The 23,248-nt window shown below is 36.6% G+C and overlaps 1 protein-coding gene across 1 annotated transcript in view; it reads left to right on the top strand.

Moving 5' to 3' along the window:
- The window catches only part of CHRM3 (cholinergic receptor muscarinic 3), a 177,220-nt gene that overhangs the window by 35,019 nt on the left and 118,953 nt on the right, over positions 1 to 23,248 (top strand). The window lies entirely within an intron of this gene.

The raw sequence follows: 23,248 nt of genomic DNA on the forward strand, positions 1-23,248 counted from the left end.
AAGTGTGAAGAATAGTGTTGGTAAATTCTTTACCCATAGAGGGATGTCTAAATAATGAGGTGTTTTCAAACTAAGCCTTCAGGTTCCATTAAATATGAGAATTCCATTGTCTGTCTAGATTTAAGGAACTCTTTTCTGTCATCTCTTCCTCAGAGCCCTCTGTTCCCACACCCTCCTGCTAACAAACTGAAACTGGACTTGAGTTTGTTTTTTTCCTTATAGAGAATCCTATTAACCACTGTTGGTAGAGCAAGCAAATAAACAGTCAAGATTGCAAAGACAAGTAAAAAAAACAAAAAGAAGGTTTAGCTATTCTCCAAAACTTTATCTAGTTGAAATGATGCATGGCACAATTTAAAGTTCACTAATGTAGCTGCAGTCAAAAATTTTTTGCTAAGCGTGGCTGACACACATATGTTTAATGGAGTAGATTTTGTCTTGTTTGTCAGAATTGTCTGTCTTGCTCCAACAAAAGACTCAAAGGATTTTGCCAGGATGTAGCCATGTGACTGAATGTTGTTCTCTGTCTAATACCCAAGTGGTTCTCAGTGCCTTTTTTGTTTTGTTTTCAATCCACTTTCAGCTTATGTATTTTTGCCAACACAGAAGTTGCCAGCAACTCTGAATGCCCAAATTTTAATTTAGTTCAAGTGCAAAAGAGCTGTTAATAATGACTTTTGTATTTGAGGAATTTAGCAGATAGTTTTAATGATCTGTGCTAATTTACTGAGTGCAAATTAATATGTTTCATTTTGCAAAACCTTAAAGAAGGCAGTAAAGTTAGGCATGTTAGATTTTCATGTATAACCTTTTTTTTTAAATGCATTGGAAATTGGAAATGAGAATAGATTTCTTGTTACAAAATATTTCTATGATCTGACATTCTCCTTACCAGCACATGATTATTAAGTATACAATTATGTGTGAGTTATATCTGTTATAAATATTGCATTTCACAGCTTGAACAAGAAGGGGTTAGAATGATAACTGAATGCAACAATAATCAGTGAAATAATCAATTAGGTTTTCATATAAAAAAACTTCAGTAGAACAAGAGAAATCACTGAACTCCAATTTTCTTGTAACTGTTACAAGCTGTTAAAAATAGGTATTGAAAATGAATTCTCTTTATTAGATAATGTATGCTAATAAATTTGCTATTCTCAAGGTAATTAGTAAGTACTTGTATCTAGTACAATTCAATAAATTCAGTTTGCTATAACAATTATGTTGTATGCATAAGTATTGTCCAACCCAGGTAGTCGATGTTTTTAAAAGCCTGTTTCAGAGGCATATAGAAGATTTGTTGGAACGCTGAGGGGAGATATATAAGTACTTTCCATGCACATTGACTTTTCCATCAGTGCTCAGAAGCAGCCAAGAACCATCAGATCTTAAACCAAGTTTCTGACTTGCTCTGATTTATGCTGGCTTATGTAACAGTTATGCTATTTTCAAATATGGACTTGAGTCCCTTTATGGAGGGAGCTGGGGTTGTTTAGCCTGGAGAAAAGGAGTCTCAGGGTGACCTTACCACTCTCAACATCTATCTGTAAAGAGAGTGGAGCCAGGTGGGGGTTGGACTTTTCTCCCAGGCAATGAGTGACAAGCTGAGATGACACAGCCTCAAGCTGTGCCAGGGGAGGGTCAGGCTGGACAGCAGAAGGGATTTCATAATGGAAGAGGCTGTTAAACATTGAAACAGACTGCCCATAGAGTCACTATCCCAGAGGCAGTCTAGGAATGACTGTATGTTCCATAGTGTGGTTGACAAAGATGGTGGTGGGTGAAAGGTTGGACTCAATGTCCTTAGAGGTCTTTTCCAACCTAAATGATTCTGTGATTCTGTGACTAGAAGTTTCTCAACCAGCCATTAAAGCACATCTTGGGAGATTCCTGCTGGTGAGTGGGGAAGAAGTTTATAGTATGGTATTACAACTGTAGTAACTTTGTTACCTTCCCATCTTTTTAAGATGATGAGAATCAAAGACAATGGCAATGGAATTTAAAGTGATGTAAAGATTTTAATGTACCTTTTAATGTGATTCCTAGCATTTTTGCAATGTTTTTCCACATGCAAATGATGCATGCAATCCAATCTTTCGGCAATAACAAGACACAACAATTTATCTTTTAACACAGCAATCTAACATAATTATTGGTGTTTATAATATGTTATTTTCAAATAAGATTACTCTGTTAGATTAGTTTCAAACAGAGTAGGTATGCTTTTGTCCGCTTTTCACTATCAAGCCTATTTGTCATCCATATAAATGAAACTCAAAGATAAGCTTTCAAAACTTCTCAAAATGGCAGTTTCTTTTCTTTGTGCATGCATATGGCATTAATATTTTCATCAGCTGTTACAAGTCACTGGGCCCCAGACTGACACTTAGCAACAACTAAAACTTGAGTGTTCAGCTGAAGACATGAAAAAACAGATTCACTAGTTATGTGATAAGTATTCCATGTAAATTTTCAGAATAAATGTTCATGTTGACCTTCACACAAAGTCTTTCTAAATTTCAGAATGGCTCTGTATCAAATGCAGTGCTTCACAATTTGATTCAAAATTGTTTAGCCGCATGGCAAAGTCATAGAGTTGTTGTTATTTGTTGATGTAAAGAAGAAAATTGACTTTTTCCTTCTTGTTTGAAAGGAAAAGTTGATTTACATTAGACTGGTCTAAAAATCGTCATTCATAAATTATTTTTCCATTTATAAAATTTTACATTTTACTTCTTGTAGAATTTTTCCTGGTGAAGCCCACATAAGGTCAGGTGTTTAATAATCCTGGTGAAATATATCTAGAGTTTATGAACATAGAGTTCTCTTCTAACTGGTGTTGCTTCTAGCTCAACCTGTGACTCTTAAATGGATTCTCTTCTGTATTTAATCATGAACAATAATTAGGTAATTGTTATCTATTTCCTAGATCCATCTTATGAGGATATGATGATTCAGTAGTGTCAATATGAGTTATTAACAACAGTTAATAATATTAACAATAGTTAATAACTGTGTCAATATTAAAGTTGCTTCTGCAGTAAAAAAGGAGTAGATCTTCTGAATGAGCAGATCCTGCTTTATTTCCCTATTGTGCAGTCTCAGTTCCTTGAGAGGTGAATTTTAAGAACGCTAAATAATTAATTTTTCTCCAGTAACATCATGTAAAGGCAAAGATACTCTGTGGTCTCAGCAGCACCGACACCTTCAAAGCAGTATTGGTCTTGAGTTTCACAGTACAGGTATGCAGCCATGCTGAAGTCTGGTATTTTGTGCCTGTCACCTTTCCTGTGTTACCCCAAAGCTGTTTGGGCAGCTGAGTGCTGAAACAGATTGGAAAAGTGATTCATCTTCTTTTCTTGTGAGGTAGGAAAAGGAGGAAAGGAAATTACCAAGAGATGGTCTAATGTTTTATATCATAAACCATAGTTCAAATTTTTCTGTAGGCATCCAGAGAGATTGCTTGCTGGTTATAACTTCTACTTGACAAAAGTGATGTAAGTTACAATTTTTAAAGCATCATTCTGAAGCATTTTGCAATTAGGTCTAGAATTCAGGGTGTGAAGTTAAAAACTGGTTAAATGCTGTGAACCTATTTCTCCAGATACAAAACTGTAATTGTGAGTAACTGTTGCAGCCATTTATTACTAAAGCTGCTGTTAACCAAAACTGACAGAAAACTGTTTTCAAGCATGGAACAGTACTAGCAAAAGTAAAAGTCAATTAAACCTTTTGAAGCTTTGTAATGCTGATAAAAAATGTTAATACTTTATGTACTCCCAATTAGCACTTTTATAAGGTGAAAAAAAAATCCATTATTACATAAAGATCTTTTTAAGTTCAGTATTTTAACTGATCTGTACCCTACAGGATTACCCATAAATACAAATATATGCCAAGAAGAGGCAAAACCCTTTTGTTTAGTTCTGTTCAAATTTTTCAACATTTGTTACAAGGAGTTTCTACCACCTTTTATCACTGCATACATCACAACAGTACAGCCAACATGCAGGAGAATAGAGAAACCCATGGAAGTGAAAGCAGGAGGTTAAAAATACTAGCCTAAGGCATTTCTAGCCCAGAAATGAGCATCTCACAGTTTGCAGAGTCAAATGCTTACCAAAAGTCAACATCAAACAGGGAGCTGTGATAGTGCTGTATAAAATGTAAGAGAGAAAAGCAGTGCATAGCTGCTGCTGTGGAGTACAGGCTGGGTGTGAAGGCAAGCTCTGTCCGTGCTTGCCCATGTATTTCTCAGGCATTCCAATAGTTTGCCGTGACCTGTTGTATATATTTGCCTGTCGATCCCACTTAAGAAAGCAAGTTGCAGTCATGCCTTTTTCCTGCAAAAGTCCACTGATACTGATATTCTGTGAAAAATGGAGAAGCTGCTACCTGTAGTCATTTTCACCATCCTGGACAACCGAAATAAAAGACCAAATGGACCAATAAAAGACATAATGGACCAAATTCTGTAAGTGTCTGTAACAGAGAAGATATTTCAGGTCTACAGAATCTCTAGAAAATGAAGATAGTATTTTTCTAACCTGCTCTTTGATATGCACGGTGCTGTGGAACAAAAAACAGGTTTAATATGAGGCATTCAGGCACAGGGGGAATAATTTTTTTTTTTTCTGCAATACTCGAAATGGATTGAAAATATGATGCAATGAATTAAAAATCAATTAATTTATATAAAATCAATCACAGCAATAGTATCGACTGATGTGGATATTCTCAGCTCAGTCAGAGAGAAAGAGAAAGGTTTTCTAACCAGGCAAGAGCCTGGGAAACAGTTGGGAAAGAATGTAAATAATTCTCTAATCTATCTTGTTATTCACATTGTTTATAGATATGCTCTGCCACTGTGCGTCATTCACTGCACACCAATGGTGTGACATGTTTTTACTGCACACCAATGGTGTGACATGTCTTTACTCGAAGACCAATAAAATTAGTCTTCTCGATGTTCTCTATATATAGAGCGGTATATTTGAAATAAATCAGAGCTCATTTTCTTTGCCTTCTGATCTGGAGTTCTCTGTTCCCGTCCTGCTTGACAGCGACATCCTGACACTATCAAATTATCAATAACAGTATACCAGTTTTCAGTTTATACTAGTAACTTTTTACTTTGTTAGTATGTTTTTGTTAAGTGCTTTAATCTGCTTTAGATGTAAGACCTTCATTGATATCAGAAGTGAATTTGCTTAGATCAAAACTAAATTTCTTACAAAATTTCTTCCTGTATTCTTGAAGTGTAGTAATTTAAAATTACTTAGAAATATCAGTGTTTGGTTGTCGATTTTTCCCTGAAATTAGTATTGGAGATAAACATGAACAGCAAGCCTTTTTTCCACAGGATTTGCCTTGCTGCTTACACTAGATGTTGTTGGGAAGAGTTGTTTTTATTTCTTATAAGAGATTCAATTGCATGCAATGGATGAAATGGACTGAAAGAGGAAGAGAAATGTGAGAAGGCTCTCAAAAAGAAAAAAAAACGTTGGCTATGTGATTGGCTTTTTCACAGCTTTCTACTGTTTTCTGATTCTTCAGCAAGTTCTTTTGCCAGACTGACTCGTGATTTTTATAACTTATTTAGAAGTCTCCTCAACTATTTTAATGACACTTAGTAGTTCTTTCTAATCCACTATGGTGTTTTGCTTTTATTCAAGAGCCCTTCCTTGGCAAGGTATACTAACTCCTACATCTCAATTTTTCTGTGAATATATGAGAACTTGTGCAAACTTAAATATCTTGCCAAGATTTATCATATTATCATCTGAGGAAGCAGATGTATTCTCTATAACTCAAACTATATCTTCTTGCCTTTATTACTAATTTTCTGAGGAGGGTTGGTTTTGGTTTGTTTTTTTCTTTCTTAATTTTTTTAAACAGGTCTGTAAAAGCAAATAGCATATCTAGTTCTCTGTTCAACAGTTTTAAAATATTATTAATCTGTAAATATCCCTGAATAAATTTATTAATTCTTGGGCTTGCTTTTCTCTTTCCTATGCTCATATCAACACTGATTCCCAGGGTTTTTCTCTACAGGTTTCACACTCACATTTCACAGTGTGCCTCATCACCAGGTTTATGTTCTCCTTGTCGTATTTTATAAGGGACATTTGCAGAAGTACATAGCTGGCATATATACTGAAAAGGTAAATTATAGCAGAGGTAATGCATTAGCTCATTTCTCTCTCCATGGTAGTTAGGGCAACTTCATGAAATATGTCCAAATCCTGTGTCCTTTCTACTCCCTACTTGAAGGCAAAGGAAGGCTTAGCTCTGCTCTTGTTCTGTTAGGAGCAATGGGGGTGGATCTTCATGACATGGCTGAGTTACGAGGCACTTCTTGGCCTTCTAAGGGCACCTGACAGTGAAAACTGTCTGGGGATAAAAGCAATATGTTTAGTTTTTCCTTGTTTTGAGGTTGCTGTTTGCAAACCGTCTCCAGCAATTTTATGATGTTTACGTGCCTCGGCTTCCATCTTTGCTTTCTTTCAAAATCCCTGTAAAAAATCCCAGTCAAATACAAAAGTTAAAAGTATAAATAATAAAATGGTCTGTGACAGAAGAGTTTCTAACATCTCTTTTAAACATGTTTAGTTTCAAAACTGCTGTGGCACTGATGCAGTAGTTCAGGTGCTCCTTGTTGCTGAAAAAAAGATCATTGAAAGGGCTATCAAGAAATTGCTAAAGGAGAGAAATGGCTCAGAGAACTGAGATCTAGTGAAAGGAAGGAGGAGGAACAGAGGAAACAGTAACAGGGAAAGACAGAGGGGAAGGACATGAAATAAACAAAAATTATTTAGAGGCTTAAGGGGAAACATCCAGAAAAAAAATAATGCTGCAGATCAAGAAGAAGTAAGTTAAGAGAGTGAAATTTTGTTTACAGAGGTGGAAGGGAAAGTAAGTCAAAGACTGAAAGAAGGATGAAAGAACACGCAGACTTCATTATTGCGAGTATTTTTATAAATGATAATCTAGTTTGTCCTTTTCAAATGTGGCATGAAATTTATGTAGTCAGGTTCAGACCAAAAGCTGCTGGCTTTTCTCTTTAAAGTGTTCTTTGAAAATATATCCTACTTAATTTTGTGAGGGAAAAAGGAGTGTTGTTGCTACCTTGCCTTACAATGGTGGCCTAGGCAGCAACCAGGTTGGTCATGGGTTTACTTTGAGCATCCTCATGGGAGAAACACAGTTGATCAAGTGTGCTAAGAAACATAACCAGAGGGGAGAAAAAACTGAGACTTGAACAAAGAAAATGTTGATTCTGAAATTAAGTTACATCATTTACAATGTATGTAGAAATACCTATGTTTTGCATTGACTCTTGTACAAAAATTAGAGAGCTTTTTTTTCTTTTTCCTCCTCCCATGCATTTTATAATACTCCTTTATATGGCTACTGGACTACTTCAGCTATCTCTTTAGAAAATTCTGTTCTTTTCCATTTACTTATGTTGTTTTTTTAACTTCTTATCCTACTTCAGGGAAAAAAAACCAAAACAAAAACCCAAACAACTGACCAAAAAAACCCACTCAAAATTCTATTTCAGAAAAATCCTATCATCGTGCAAAGTGCTCTGCATTTTATACTGCCTTAACTCTTGACCCTGGCTAGTACAACTATTCTTTCATCTTATCTTGATAGAGCTGGAGTAAGATTTGTTAAATCCATTGAGGTAATCTTTAAACTGCCAGTGTTTAACGATGATCCCAGGGGCGCTTGGAACAAGAAAGATTCCAAAGAAATTGTCATCCTTTGTAGGAAAATACTTTATAAATAATCCTGTACAGTACTTTTTATTAGATTAAGTATGTAATCAGAAAACTTTTTCAGATCCAAAACTGTGAGTGCTTTGAAGTCACAATTCAAAGGGAAAGTTATCTGCTTGTTTTAGAAATGACTAGTAAAATATTGATGGAAATGCTGGTTCAAGGACAAAGCATGGGTTATGGACTGTCTTCATCTGAGCTCTATGTATATCTCTAGGAACTTGTAACAAGCTAAATTCCCCAAGACAACATTCTTACTCTGTTAGTGAATTTAAAGTAAGGTTACACAAACTGCATTTTTTGGATCTGTGAACGGTAGAATTCAGTTGCAGTTCCCTAGAAAGAATACATACTTTAATTAGGTTTCAACAAATCTTATGAAGTATGCAAAAGCTAAAGACAGTATAGTTTAAGAAGTCTCTTTTTAAATATATCTACACATTTATAGGTGCTATTTCTGATAGTTGAACAAACATTTATCTAGAACTTTCAAAATATGTTGTTAATCTGTCCATTTCACTGTTTGTTTATTACCCGCTTCTAAACCCAATACTGATCTGGTTCACAGTATAGGTTCCCAGGCTCAAGTGAAAGGAAAAAAAAACCTCGTTAATTTTGTACATTCAAACATCAAACTAATGCAAAGAATAAATAAAGCACTCCCATCATATTTACCATTCCAGGTATTCATAATGCCCCAGAATTTAGCTGTGTCAATAAGTTAGGTTTACGTTATTGTTAAAATATGTAACTAATTGTCAAGATTAAAAAAAATAATAAAACAAAACAAACATATTTTTCTTGCTAATAAATGTTTAGGTTTATGTGCAAATATGCACCTAAATAGGTCCATCATCAGTTATTCATTAATTTTAATCTCTTATTTCAGTCTTGTAAATCTTCTGATCAGGATACTACTCTGCAGGGATTGCCTGCCATCCGGTCCCATCAGATACTTTGTCCACCTTTTTTTCCTTCGTGGATGGCAATCACAGCATGCAAATGGCAAGTTCTTGAAAGATGTTTTCTAACATCTGGCTCTTGATGGGCTCCTTGGGCAGCTGGGCTTGTCATGCTGGAAGAACTTCTGAGCTATTCTCATAACAAAGTGACTTCCTGGCCTTTTAAATGTGTTCTCTCCAAGTGCCTTTTGGAAGTGAAATTATCTGCATGCTGTATATATTGCCAGAGAGCCCAAAGATGCAGATTGTTATACAGCTGGGAGCTGGAAATGTTTGGTGTAATTTGAATATGCTGCACATCCACAAGGCATGTGGACAGCTGGGTCACTGTTGTGATGGCTGCTGTGTTTCACATCAGCATGTGAAAACCTCAGATACGTGAGTTGTATCTGAGAGTGTAGCTACAGAGAGTGTAGCAAATAATTTCACAAATTATTGGAATAACATGGCTCAAAGTAGAAGCAAAGGAAGAGAAGGCTTAGACATATTTATTTTAAGTTGGATATGAATATTTGCTTTTTATGTGAGTTTTGTCTGTATGTTAATTTTTCTTTTTTTGCTGTGCATTCTTGGTCTGTAGTTCTGTATTACAAGTACATGACTAGGGGTGCTTTATAGCCTAGTAGGATTTCAGGCAGGCTGAATGGGAATGTTAATCTGTAAGTACAACTCAACTACTTTTTTTTTTCTTGGCATGCAGATTCAGCTTCAAGTAAATGTCATGCTTACTATTCAGGGCTGCAAAACATGTGCCAGCCTAGTATTAAATCACAGGTCACAGAATATTTTGTGTTCAAAGAGACCCACAAGAATCATTGAGTCCAATTTTGAAGTGAATGGTCCAAATGAGAATTGAACCCACAACCTTTTTGTTATTAGCATTGGACTCTAACCAAGTGAGCCAGTCTCAGGGGCTGTTGTGTTAACTTGGGTAACAGGAAACATAAACATAGAAAGCATCTCTTTTTGTCAATAAAATTAAATTGTTATTGCCTACCCATGAGTGGACTTGACAGTTACTTGTAAATAATTGCTTTCTGTTTTTTGTCACTGATCATTGTATTAGATAATCAAGATTGTTGTCTTGATAAGTATTTGACAAAAAAAAGAAAAGAAAAAATAAATATAAGACTTGAAGAAGTTTAGCAACCACATTTAAAGCAAAACATTGAAAAAATATAGGGATAAACCCCAAACCACATCTCAGCTGAACAACTATTTTCTAAGATTATTTTCATTTTTTTTCAAAATGAAACATTTTTGTGTGTAAATCAAACCTGATTACAGCTAAAAACTGTAAAGCTCAAAAAAAATCACTTTCAATAACCATATAAAATTGGAATATTTTTATATCTGCTTGACCTCTATTTGAAGAAATAACCTTAATTGAAAAGACTGCATATGGCTGGATTCGTTGAATTCCTTTAGCAATAAAAAGAACTTTAATCTTCCAAACAGTAACAGTACAATGATGTTAGAATGTTTTCTTGTAAAGAGGAACTTGTTTTTTATTGATGCAAGTGAAAAAAATGAAATCCCATAATGCATTAGGAGGAATGAGACAATTTTCTAATTGTCCTTTTTCCTTTTCTTGCTATAATGTTAGCATTTAAAGATATGTAAACCTGAGGTAGTAATTTGCTTTTTTTGTCACTTCTGAACAAGTAGAAGGACTTCTGTTTAATAACGAAAAAGGCTTTTCATCATTAAAACCCTTGAAAGATTTCAGTTGGATATTTCTCTAGTCAAATAGACAAAACACTCCTCAGAATCAGCTGAGATATTATGTAGAGATTAAATTTCTTCCCTTCTTTGTTTTGATTTATTACTTTATTTGTATCTATATGTTATATATGTGCTTAAAGGCATTTTTTTGGCTTTTGACTTGTATCTTTACAGATACAGAATTCCCAAGTAGCTGATCTTCTCATCCCATGTCTGGAAAATTCAAGTTAGTAGATACAATTAATCTGGACATAAGAAACTTTAGTGGTTCCTTGACAGAAGAAAAAAAATACAAGAACAATTAATTTCCTTGTAATGAATGAGTTACAGTTCAACATATTCTCAGATATGACTTGCAGGGCAATGTTCTGGAATATGCCACTGCAAAACATGTAGCAATCTTGCCATCTTCCCAATTCTTTTAGGAGAACTCAGCAAAATGCTTTCTTTAACCAAGAGATAGAGGTGAATTGAAGAGTGTGTAGATCATCCACTGTAAGCTAAGGGGAAACGGTTCTGTGTTGAAGAAAGGCAAAGAAACAAAAATAAAGAAAAGTGTAGCTGGACATTTCTCTGTGAGGCTTTGTTTTGGAGCACATGTGTGTGTTTACTCTTTACTCTGTTAACTCTGGAGCTAATCCTGGCTTGAGACTCGATTGTCTGTGAAGAGCCCACTGGAACTGCTGTGATGTACAAACAGGTTGGCATTAAGGCTTGCAGGGTGTGCAGTGCAGCAGAAATATTGTAGCAAAACCTAAAAATTCCTTTCAACATTACAATACAAATCACCTAAGCTTTCTGCTTCTGCAGTATTTGGTTGGGGTTCGGGTGAATTGTTTGGATTTTTTTTTTCTTTCACAAAAAGCTTTTGTCTAGGAGTGAATAAGCATAAATTTCATCAAAATAATCTTTTAAGAAATAGTGACCTTCATCTTGAGCACAGTGCATTTAGAAGTGGAAAAGAGAGACTCCTTTCACTGTGCCTCTTCCGTTTGAGGTGAGCTTTGTCTTGGGTAGAATATTTAGGCTGCAGCAGTGTAGTAACTGGGATTTTGGACAAAAACCAACCACTTCAGAGCAGCAGACTATGTGGATGGTGAGCTTTTTTCCTGTGAACTAATGTGGGTTATGAGATTTTTAATAATTTCAGACTTATGAGAAGAAAACTACAGTAAAGCCCAGCAAGTTTGCTCCATCATTTGTTAAGTACTGTTGCACTGTTAAAACAACCAGAAACAAGCTGTGGAAGATATGTGCTGAGTGGAGTTTTCCGCCTTCCCCCAAACAAGGTGCATGCTTCTTCACTGACGTATAAAATACTAGGGAATAGGTCATGTCTAAAGTAAATAGGTACAGATTGGTTGCACATCAATATTCTGGAGAGAATATCGTGAGTTTACCAAGTCATTTGAATGCTAGGCTGCTGTAAAAAAAGCTTCTTTTAACAAAAAGTAATTGTCAAAGTCAAGTCCACTATAAAATTCTGTTCTCTGCATAAGTGAAAATCTCTGTCTCAACTAACTTTGTTTTGAAATTCACCTCAGCTATATTTGCAACTAAACAACCAACAGCTACTCTCTCTCTTCCTGAAGTAAGATTATTCCACCTGGTTGAAAGTTTATAAGCCCCACCTGGGAACCTGGACTACTAGACCCTTACTATTATCCCTCACCTGTTTCCTTACACTTCTTTCTTTTCTTTCAAAGTGGTAAGCTTTTAAATAAATGTCATTTTAACATCTAATGCATATATGACCTTTTATGATTTCATACTGCATTTTGGATTTACAGTCTTACTAAAAATTTGCCAGTTGTTCCTTTCATTTGCTGGGCTGAGAAAGAGCTATTTTCTTACAAATAGCAGAACCTTGAAAAGTTGATTAGCTTGAAGTTATATGGTAGGGAAAGAAAGTTTTGTAGATGGAATTTGTTTATTTGCTGCAAGGTCTAAAGGTTGTCCTTGAAAATTACTAGCTATTAAAGAACCACCCTATGGTTTTAACTGATATTCCTATTATATTAGCTCCCCATAAGAAAACTGTGCTATTTAAAGGAGTAGATGACACCAGAAACAGTTTGCAGCAGTGCTTTGCCAAACAGTCTTCCATAATAATACCGATATTGAGCAATTAGGAATGCTTGCTTCTCTTTTTACATTGTTTTTTCTTCATGGGTGTTGACACTGGATTTCTTTCATTGACTTAATGTCGAAGAAGATTATGACCTTATTCCTGGACTGTAAAAAAGGGTATACAGAAAATTTATTTTCTTAAAAAAAAAGAAAGAATATAATAACATTCAGAGAAAAAGCAGCTGCTGAGCTGCTGTTCTTGTCTGTAACAAATATATTTGCTTGGCTGGCAGCACTGTTTAAAATTAAAAAATAGGAGGGCATGAAGTACTGCCTTAAAGCTGGTTGAAGCTACCTACATTTACCAGGGTTTACAGATGAAGATATCTGCCGGTCAGAAAACCTGTGCTGAAAGAAAGGTGGCATGAGTGGTGCCTAAAGGGTGATATTGTAGCCTCGAGTTCTCAGAATAATCCAGTCAATACAAGGACAGTCTCTTTCCTGTGGTTAAGGGTGGTTAAGGCATATATTATATTTGGAACAGATGTACAGAGTAATACCTGGCTCTCCTCCCTGCTTCAGGGCTCAGTCCAACAACATGCCATCTTTGGCAGAGTTCTTAACAAAAACCAAAGTTTAGCTATGCATCCTGAAGCCATCAGATTTCTCCATTGACATATGTTTACAAAGACTGATGGCATGATTTTCTCTCTATCTAACATTACCTGCTACATAGTTATATACCTCTGACTCATTCCTCATTACACATTCTAAATGCTTAGATTTCTGTTCATGAATGCTGCTAAGTAAACAACAGCAAAACAAATCAGGTAGAAATACAGGAATTAATGAGTGAGTTTGCTTACTTTGGTGACTTAGAAATTTAGTTTAGCAATCAGTGGATTTCAGACCATTTTCAGATGGTGAGGAAGAAGGTGATACTTTCTGGCTTGAAATATCTTCAGACCCTGAGTGTGTCACTGCTTTTTAAGAAAGAAAGGGGTAGATTTTTATTCAGACTCTTGGCTTAGTTTTGGGTAGAATCCAACTTGCCTGAAGTTACCTGTCTAGGTATTGGATGTTTAATCTAAATTAATCAGTGGTCTTTTTCCTATGATCCTGGAGAGAAACACCTGCAAAGAATGATTCACATCAGAATAAAATAAATAGTTAAGTTATCAACAGCCCTCTTCAGAGCATTACTTACATCTCTGGGAAGTTAAGCCATAGGGATATTTCTAATGGAAAAAAAAATAAGTGTTTTTTAGAATTGATGCAGTTATCCTTTTTGTATCATTGGAGTAGTATTATTCCTCCTGAATGCAGTTAATTCAAAAGTTACCCATGCTGACACATTTTTGGCAAGGAAAACACAAGGCACAATGAGTTCTGTTGGTTATTCTGCATTGGTATTTTCTTATACTAATGTAAGACTGAGCTCAGCCTTGAGAGTTTTCACTCTCTCTTTATAGCTGAGCTTTCTGTCTCATTTTCTGTAATGTCAGCAGGATGCCTAATTTCTGTAATTACATTGTTAGCTTGCAATAAATCAAGACCTTACTTGACTTATGAACTTCATGAAGATGATCACAGAAGTTTTGTCTGTTAAAGTCTTTATTAAGTAATTTAAAATCTTATCCCAGTGAGAGCCTTTGTTTGGGCTGATGGTGTACTAGTATTACGTTGCCTTCCAGAGGCAGAAAATATCATAATATAATGCTGCTAAAGATCTTAATTGTCTCAATACATCCTGGTGTTCTTTAATGCCTCTAAATTAATTATGCAATTTAATATTGTTATTAAGTCTTGAATTGCATTACTTCAGCAGAAACATAAAGCTAATGCGATTGTGTACCATAGGAATGGAAGTACCTGTGGTTTTAAGGATTGTTCCCCAACATTGCAATTATTCAGTAAATTTCTAGATCAGAAGGTTCATAAAACATTTTACTCGTATGTTCCTGGTGGCTGCTGAATATGTAACATAAAAGGTCAAAAGCCACAATTACAGGATACTTCAGAAAGAGAGTGTAAGAAATGAGGGCCATTGCCAATAGCTTACGTACCTGTAGAAATGGAAAAGAAGTTACATAAAATATTATTTGTGGGAAAAGCACTGCTTTTCATAGTCCAGGGAAAGGCAATAATAAAACCAAACACAGCAGTCTCTGCCAATCTAACCAGACTATTTTTCATCTTGCTTTCAGATTTGGCTATTGGCTTAACGGTAGTTTAGTTTAGTTTTTTACAGAATCTAGCTAGGTACCTGAAAATTTTAGGATTGCTGGTAGGTAGCATTGGTTCATATCACTTTGAAATTAGTTAGGTATGGTTAAGTTTTCCTTGAAGATGAAAATGGTTTTCCACTTCCATACTTCAGCCTGCAACAGAAAGAAAACAGATATGAGTCCTCTCCCCAGTTTTTAAGGCATCTAATTTTTCTGAAGTATTTAAAAGACTTAAGTCACCTCCAGTCATATAATCTATCAGAAAAAGGCCATCATTTGCTTTCCAAAGCAACTCTGTGAAAACAGAATAATTATGCTTTAGGGAACATCACTTCTACTGTGAATGTATAGAAACAACACTTTCTCTTTGATTAATTAATTAAAATATAGAAGGAAACATGTATAGGCAAGACCCATGTTAATTCCAGCTAGAAAATATGGCTGGGGTTGCCATCAGTTCTCAAGAGAAATGTGTACTTTCTCATTTTGTCTAGGTGACAGCACTTCCATTACTATAATGAGATGTGAAATCACAGGATAGCAAAGCAGTGCTGCATGGCAGGAGTGATTACAGTGAATCAGTCAGAAGTGCCTGCTCTTATGACACTGCTCGTGGAAGTCAAAGCCTGCATACAGCACACAGAGCACATGGTCTGCCCTGATCCTCAGTCCTGGTTAGGGTATAGGTCATTCCCCTGCTTTCATAGATACATCCCATTAGAGCCTCACCTCCTGTATCACTGAGTTCATATACTATGGAGTTGTTTACACTGTTTTACTCATATTAACTCATCTGAATAAATGTATATCAACAACAGATATTGTTTACTACTGCCCTTGGTAGTAATCGGTTCCAAGCTTTTCCTAATACTCAGAATTAAATAAATCCTGAGCAAAGCCAAACCTGTATTGTCTGAGCAGAAGAGCCCAGCATCCCTGGGCTGTCTAGTTTTAGTAAAGCATTGGGATGATACAGTATATTTTGTAATTTTGGGGATCTGATTTGTTGTTTAAGTTGTGAATTTAATGACAGAATGTGGCATTACACAAAAGCCTCGTGTCAGGGAATTTATCTTTCCACATATAATTCCTTTCTTTTTGTTTTCCTTTCTCATCCCTTCATCTCATCAGCAAAAAATGTTTAGCTTTTTATTTTGTATAAACAAAAAAAAAAAAAAAAAAACCCAAAAAAAATCAAGATATTGATAGGGAAAGAAATGATTGAGCTGCTTTTTCCAATATTGAAGTTCTGTATAATAATTCAATAAAAAATTAATAACAGATCTTTAGCTTCAGCTGCACAGAGGACCATTCTGCAAGTGATCTTAAGAGGTTAACAGGTTTTCAGACATGAGCAAAAGCATGTTACAGTCCCAAACCATGCTTACAATATTCTCTCATAGGGAGTCAGGACTGTTTTCCCATGGTGAAGCTTTCTCTTGGTTTTTGATCCTTCAGGTGACACAGGGGGACAGGGGTTGTGGTCAGTTGATGGAGGCTCCTCTCTGCCACTCCTTTCTCATGGTGCTTCGTGTTCCAGCCTGAGGCATCCACAGGCTGCTGTCCTTCAGGATGAGCCTGCTCCAGCCTGGGCTCTCCATGGGCCATACATCCCACAGGGCACTGCCAGTGCAGCTGCAGGGCTCATCCATACCCTGCGGTGGTTACCTTGGAGTCAGCTGGAACAGGTTGTGCCTGGCATGAGGCATCCCCTGCCTCTCTTGGCAGAGGGCCCTGCAGCATGGACAAGGATGCCCAGAGCAGAGTTGAATCCAAGGCTTCTTAGCTGATTTTATTTTATTGTTTCAAATGACATTCCCCCTGGAGGTTGTGTCAGTGCTGCCATGTCCCTGGGGCATGCAGGGCTGTCTTCTTTACCTTCCCAGGGATCCTGTGGATGCTTGGGAATAGCCCCAGGAGATGGTGTGGGCATCTCCATCACAGTGTCCCAGGGTCTCACCCCCAGGTAGGGGAAGGCACCTGCTCCACAAGAGCTCTAACTGAGGCTGTAGGAAGGCAGGTGACCCCATGCCAGGATATGGATGTAAAAGAGGGGATTTTGGTAGGTAAGTAGCCAAGATTATTGCACCTCTTGCCAACAGTCTGTCTTTTCCTTTTGCTTATAAACATCATTAATCCCATAATTTCTCATCAGATGTTTCATTGAGGGATTTTTGGGTAGTTTTGTGTATCCTTGATATAAAATATAGTTTTTAAAAGAAATTAATGATTTCTTGGATTTTCCTGTACTGCCTGGAAGGTGTAGTTAGGAAAGGCCAAATTATGGGACATTTCCTACCTGGGTATTCCAGTGAACAAGCTGCACATTTCCATTAACAGACTTACAATCCCTTTTCAGGAAAGTCCATCTGCTTCCAACTGATAAAGCAGCATATTACTCACTGCACATTCAGCTGCCTCATGATAATTCAAAATTTTACTTATGCTTTCCCACTTTCTCAGATTTAACACATCAGACATATCTTGTGTACATAAGTCACACCCAAATATTTCCTCAAATGTTGAAAAGTCTACTGTTTCATGAGACTTCTTTTTTCTGTGTTTAGAGTAATCAGTTACAGTAAAAACCACATTGGGGGGTTATTGCAGAGAAAAGGCTGGAGGTGGAGAAAAGGCTATCAATACAGGAGTCAGGAATATCTTGAAACTTTTAAGTAATTGTTAAAGTAACACTGTGTGAAAGAAATGGAGCCATATGTTTGCTTGGGATATCTTTTTCAGATAAGGCTGTCTTCCTCAAGAAGGGGTATGGTTTTTTTTCCACTCATATAGTGTAGTCTAATCTCACTCTAAGTAGCTGGATGGATCAGAATATTTATAGACTAAACAGTGGGTGGAAGGGATTGGTAAAAACAATTAAGGATAGGATACCAATATGTGATCATGAGAAATGAACACTCAGGATGGGATTAATCAAAACAAATTTAGATGTGCTACATAACGGATGATGAACATGAGATCCTCCTAAAGCTTACTTCATCTCATCCTAGGGGCAACAGCTAAAACAGTCAGCTCTGTTGAATGGTTCTTTGGTGTGGTAGCTTTTCTTGTGTTGACTGTACAGCCTGTACAGCTCAGGGGTAGATGCCTGTAACTGCAAAGATATCTAAAGTTAAGTGGAACCACTTACTAAATTATTAATGCTGATAATGGTATACTAAACAGTAAGCTTCCTGTTTTGGTCTGTTTAACCTTTACCATCTCTTAGTGTCATATAAAATAGTACATGACATTTAAAATATTTCAGTGTAAAATAATAATCTTTGTCAGAGACACTAGTAGTCAGGTATCACTAAGCACCTGAAGGAACAACAATCAAAGAAAGAAAGATTAGAAAATCACTCTGCAAATTTTAAAAAGCTTTTGGGGTTATATGCCAGCTTTGTAGAAAAGATAAGTAATAGAGCAATTAGATTAAAGTATTCTTCTAGTGGCTTTTTCCTGATGTTGTTCTTTTTCCTAGCTGCTTCCTCTACTGACTATTCAGACACTGTAGTGCACTTCTGAGATGTTTTGTATGTGAACTGAACTGAGTTGAGCATCTTTATGATGAGCAGTCCTAACTGAGTATTTCCATAATAGGCACTCAGCTTTATCAATAAAACAGTGAAGTCACTATTCTAGAGTGAAACAAATGTGATATGTCTAGATTGAACAATTTTTGAGCTATGAGACTATCGAACTAGAATCATATCTGAAATGTTTGGATTTTGTTTTACCGTGCTCCTCAGAACTTCAAACGAAAATAAAGGCTTCTAGTCCTTCAGCAACTGAAAGAGTTGGCTAAGACAGTACTGTGAATTGACATGTCTTAATCAAGAACATTGTCCTAAATCATGATGTTAATCATTAGTTTTTTCCTCTGTTAAACTGAATGAAAGGACGATAAAATGATTGGTTTTAGCCATCCTGAATAAATAAAAATATAACAAGTTGGATGAATTTGTGATATTGAATTTGTCCCTGCGAAGAAATTCTGTTTTGACCTACATGTTGCATGTTTTTCTGTCTTATCACTGGGGAGGCACTTTTCAAGTGTACAAGTATTGCAAGGATGTTGAGACGCTTTAGTGTGTCCAGAGAAGGGCTGGACAAGGTTGGTGAGGGTCTTGGAACACAAGCCCTATGAGGAACGGCTGAGGGAGCTGGGGTTGTTTAGCCTGGAGAAAAGGAGACTCAGAGGTGACCTTACTGCTCTCTACAACTTCCTGAAGGGTGGTTGTAGTCAGGTGGGGTTTGGTCTCTTTCACCAGGCAGCAACTGACAGAACAAGAGGTCACAATCTCAAGCTGAGTCAAGGGAAATATAGGTTGGATATTAGGAAAAGGTTTTTCACGCAAAGGGTGGTAAAGTACTGGAATTGTCTGCCCGGGGAGGTGGTGGATTCACCATCCCTGGATGTGTTTAAAAAAAGACTGGATGTGGCACTCGGTGCCATGGTTTAGTTGAGGTGTCAGGGAACAGGTTGGACTCAATGATCTTGAAAGTCTCTTCCAACCTTGTGATTCTATGATTCTGTTGCCATCTTTTACCATCCGTCTTTGATATTGTCTTGGTCCAGAAAGATCCTAACCTCTGTCTAATGAGATCCACTGAAAGAAGCACAAGGCAGAGATGCTTCTTCCATCTTGCAGACTTTTTTATGTTTGAAGATTAAGAACCAAAATATTTTCTGCTCTTTATAGTCTATTGGAAATAGAAACTGTCTTTTTTCTGACTTCTTTTTTTGACATCAGGATCATATTCATTATTATTCATATCCATATGAATAGTTTGGGTACCTCTGTAGGCATTTTTGAGGTTGAAAAAAATGTGATGTGTAAAAGTGTTGATTTTTAATAGGTTATTTCAGAAAGAAAATAAAAATATGTAACTAGATCAAGTTTTTGAGACCTTGTCCTCACAACAAGGCAAAAATTGAACATAATTCATGAGATCACCTTTATCTCTCTTGATACACACTCATATGAAATACTTACCGTATTATGTATAAAGTTTTACTTGTCTGTGAATTTTGTTTTTCATAGAGAGGAACCTACTTGGTGAAACATGGGAACTAATTTTCTCACTGAAGAGTCAATGCATGCAAATTTGTCTTCTCAAGTAAACAGGGTAGAAATTACTGTGTCCATGGTTTTGCTTTCAACAAAACTACTTATCTTATTTAGAGGCCTTTCTGACATTCTAGTCTCAAGTGCGATTTTATGAAAAATAAATTAAAAGGTAAAGGCAGCACACAGAGTCTCTTCTTGTTTTAAGGAGGGATACTCATGAATATAGGAAAGGGATTTTACAAGTCATAATATGTGATTTTCAGTTCTGTACCTGGAACACCAGGTGTCTGCCTGTCCTGACTGCAGTTTGGGGTTTTTTTTTGGTATTGAAATCACAGCTGTATTTGTGGTGCCACAAATTTCAGTCCTCTCCTCTTCACAGTGTGCCCATGTGTGTAGAGAATAACTCAAATTCCTTGGCTGTGCTGCCTCCCAGACCACAGTCAAGCTAAAATACTGCTAGGACCAGTCTCACAGTTTTATGGCAGAGTTTGGGTGCCAATACCTAGAAGCACCCCTCAAATTAAATTTTCTAACACAGACATAGTAAATGAGGTGAGAGGTGGCTGATGATGGCTTAAATAAATCCGGGGTTCATGCTGATAGCTGGCATGGGGCTTTGGGGGTTTGTTGACAGGATTGTTTAACTGGAGCTTGATGTTCTGCACAAGCTGGATTGTCAACGGGCCTTGGTCACTGTTCATAAACAGTAGAGCGTATTAGCTTTGTAGCTGAACATAAAAACAACACAAGCTTATTTGAGGAGACTTAGTTTATTGTAAGTTAAGGCAATGAATTCCAAAGCTCTGAGTCACAACCTGCTAGGAGGGTAAAAATGGAATCTTGGTAGTAATGGCATAAAACTAAAATATTGTAGAAAATTATTGGGAAGATTTTTTTTTTCATTAAAAATAGATTGAAAAGCTAATTTAATAATAAATTTGGTTTCTGCTAACTAAAAGCATAATAACTTGATAAGAGGGAAGTTATCAAAATTCAAATTTTAATTGCCAGAAACTTCATTTACTCAACTTAAAAGGATGCTCAGCTAACTAAAAATAGGCTTCTCTTTTCAATTGTTTTGCAGTCTTAAAAGTTTGCAAGTTATTTAAAACTGACTTTCATCACATAACAGTTTTTAAAATTATTTTTCTGCATTGATAGTGTAAATTAGAAGTCTTTTTCAACCTTTATACTTTCAGAATAAAAAAATGGATCAATTAGTTTTTAAACATTAAAGTTTTTTAAGAGCAATTCGCATTGTTCTTTCACATTGTCAACACTGTAAACACTCCACTAAGGACCTCTAGGGACCTCAATTAAACAAAATTTGGTACATGCTGTGCAAATTGTAGTTTTACTATGTGAGAGAATTATTACTTCTGCATTGCTGGAATGAAGTACTAAAATCAGAACTGCTGTCTTGAGAAATCTGGAACCATCCTTCCTGAGCCAAAAGATTGAGCTCTAGCACCAAAGACTCCATGAGATTCTTTCAGAGCTTTACAGAGTGAAAACCCATTTCAGATGGGAGGGGGTTGATGATGCACATGATCTCCCTGGCTGTTCTTTGCCTCTGTCTGAGAATTTTGCCTTCTTTGCCACGTGACCCTCAGTGCAGACAGGCTTCCTTATGCTGTGCTCCCTGTGGATGGTCAGCCTGGGAGCAGTGGTGGGAACAGAGCATTATAGTGGTGTAATGGCTAGGCCAAGAAATGCTTAGGAAAAGAAAAGTTTCAGGAAGTGAGTTTGGAGTGATAGTCTCATCTAAACACAGATCCCGAGCTGAGAGGGTCCTTCTCAAAGCCTGCTCTTATGAAAGGGTCACCACAATGACATGTCCAGCTAAGAACTGCTTTGCAGTCCTTGTAAGACAAATTATGCAAATTCTGGCCATATTTAATCTGATTTGTTTCCTTTCTGTTCATTCATTCAAATACAGCCCCTCTTGTGCTCATTTGGTTTAAGGGGGTGTTCAGATTGGCTTCTACTTCAACTCATTGTACTTCTTGACAGTACAGGGTCAGTGGAGGGAACAGCTCTCTTTCAGGAGAGTGTTTTTCCAGAGGAGGGGGAGACCTTCATGGTTAAAGGCATATCAGAGCTGTGTTACAAGTGCTGGGTTGGCATGCAGCAATGTACATGGGTAGTAAATGGTGTATTGTCTTCCCTGCAGAAAATTAACTGGAATATAGTCTCGACTTTGTTAGCAACCTCATCCTTGTTGTTGCTGTTGAATTTTGGTGGTGTTTTTGGTTCTTTTCCTGAGAAACTGAACATGCAGCATAGCATAGCATATTCCCTCTCTGGTCTTTGCCTCCTTTTTATAACACCTGGGAGTAAAAATTCCTTGGCGTTCTGGTAAAGGCTGAGACACTAAGAAAAACTGTGAAACATCTTGATTAGATTCACTCTTTTGTGTTCAAGTTATTCAAAGGTGTTTTAAGTTATTCAAATTCCCACAGAAGGGAAGCCTTAGGCTGCAATGGCATGCAATAAATGGGATAATAATGGCACATAGTTCTACTTGGCCCTAATTGTACGTAATGAAATGGAACATGGTGGTCGGTCATTAATCTTTCCCCTATGCTTCTGAATTCAGATATTTACAACCTCTGCAGAGGAAAGTGTTTTGTTTAGGTTTTAATTATTAATATTTTTGCTTCCTCTGTCATATTTTTTACATGAAAAATGATATTTCAGACCAACTCTCTAAAGTGATTAGCTTGAAAGACTGGATCATTTGGGGAAGGAGACCCCAGTTCTTAATTCTACCTTTGGGGCAACCTGCTCCTTGGTCTGAATCGGCTCATCATTTCTCTGTGCTGGAGATGCCCATTTTCAGACACAAGCAACACAAGTTTGCTTGCTGACACAGCTGCAACCTTAAAATAATAAGCTCCCCAGGAAAGTGGTGGATCCCCCAGCACTGACCACTTTTAAGATTCAGGTGGACAGTTTGCTGCGTTATCTTGTCACGATTGTGCTTTTGCCAGGAAAGGTCCAACTTTGTATTCTATGATTCTATGACTGTTTGTACTGTATTGGAGAAACTCTTATCTTCACTCCAGTTTAGTCACCAGGTTTGAAAAAAAAATCTGAAAGTACTGTGATCATACATAACCCTTTGGAGGTAGGTGTGAGGAGCCCAAAGGCTTGTCAGTACCATGTTATTACCACTGCTCCAGATCTCTGTGTGATAAATGCATGCTTGATTTGTTCTGTGTCCAGCTAGGTCTCTCAGATTGAAAAAGAAAACCCAGTATTATTTGGCAATAAAAAGTATTAAAAGCTTTTGTCTTGTCTTGCCCCAAATTAGGCCTTTTGGCTTATATGTTTGTGTTTTCCCCATGTTTCTATAATCTATTTTAATAATTGTTCTATCTTTTGCTTTGTTC

Source organism: Vidua chalybeata, chromosome 3 (genome assembly GCF_026979565.1).
Source record: "Vidua chalybeata isolate OUT-0048 chromosome 3, bVidCha1 merged haplotype, whole genome shotgun sequence".
Lineage (NCBI taxonomy): Eukaryota > Metazoa > Chordata > Aves > Passeriformes > Viduidae > Vidua > Vidua chalybeata.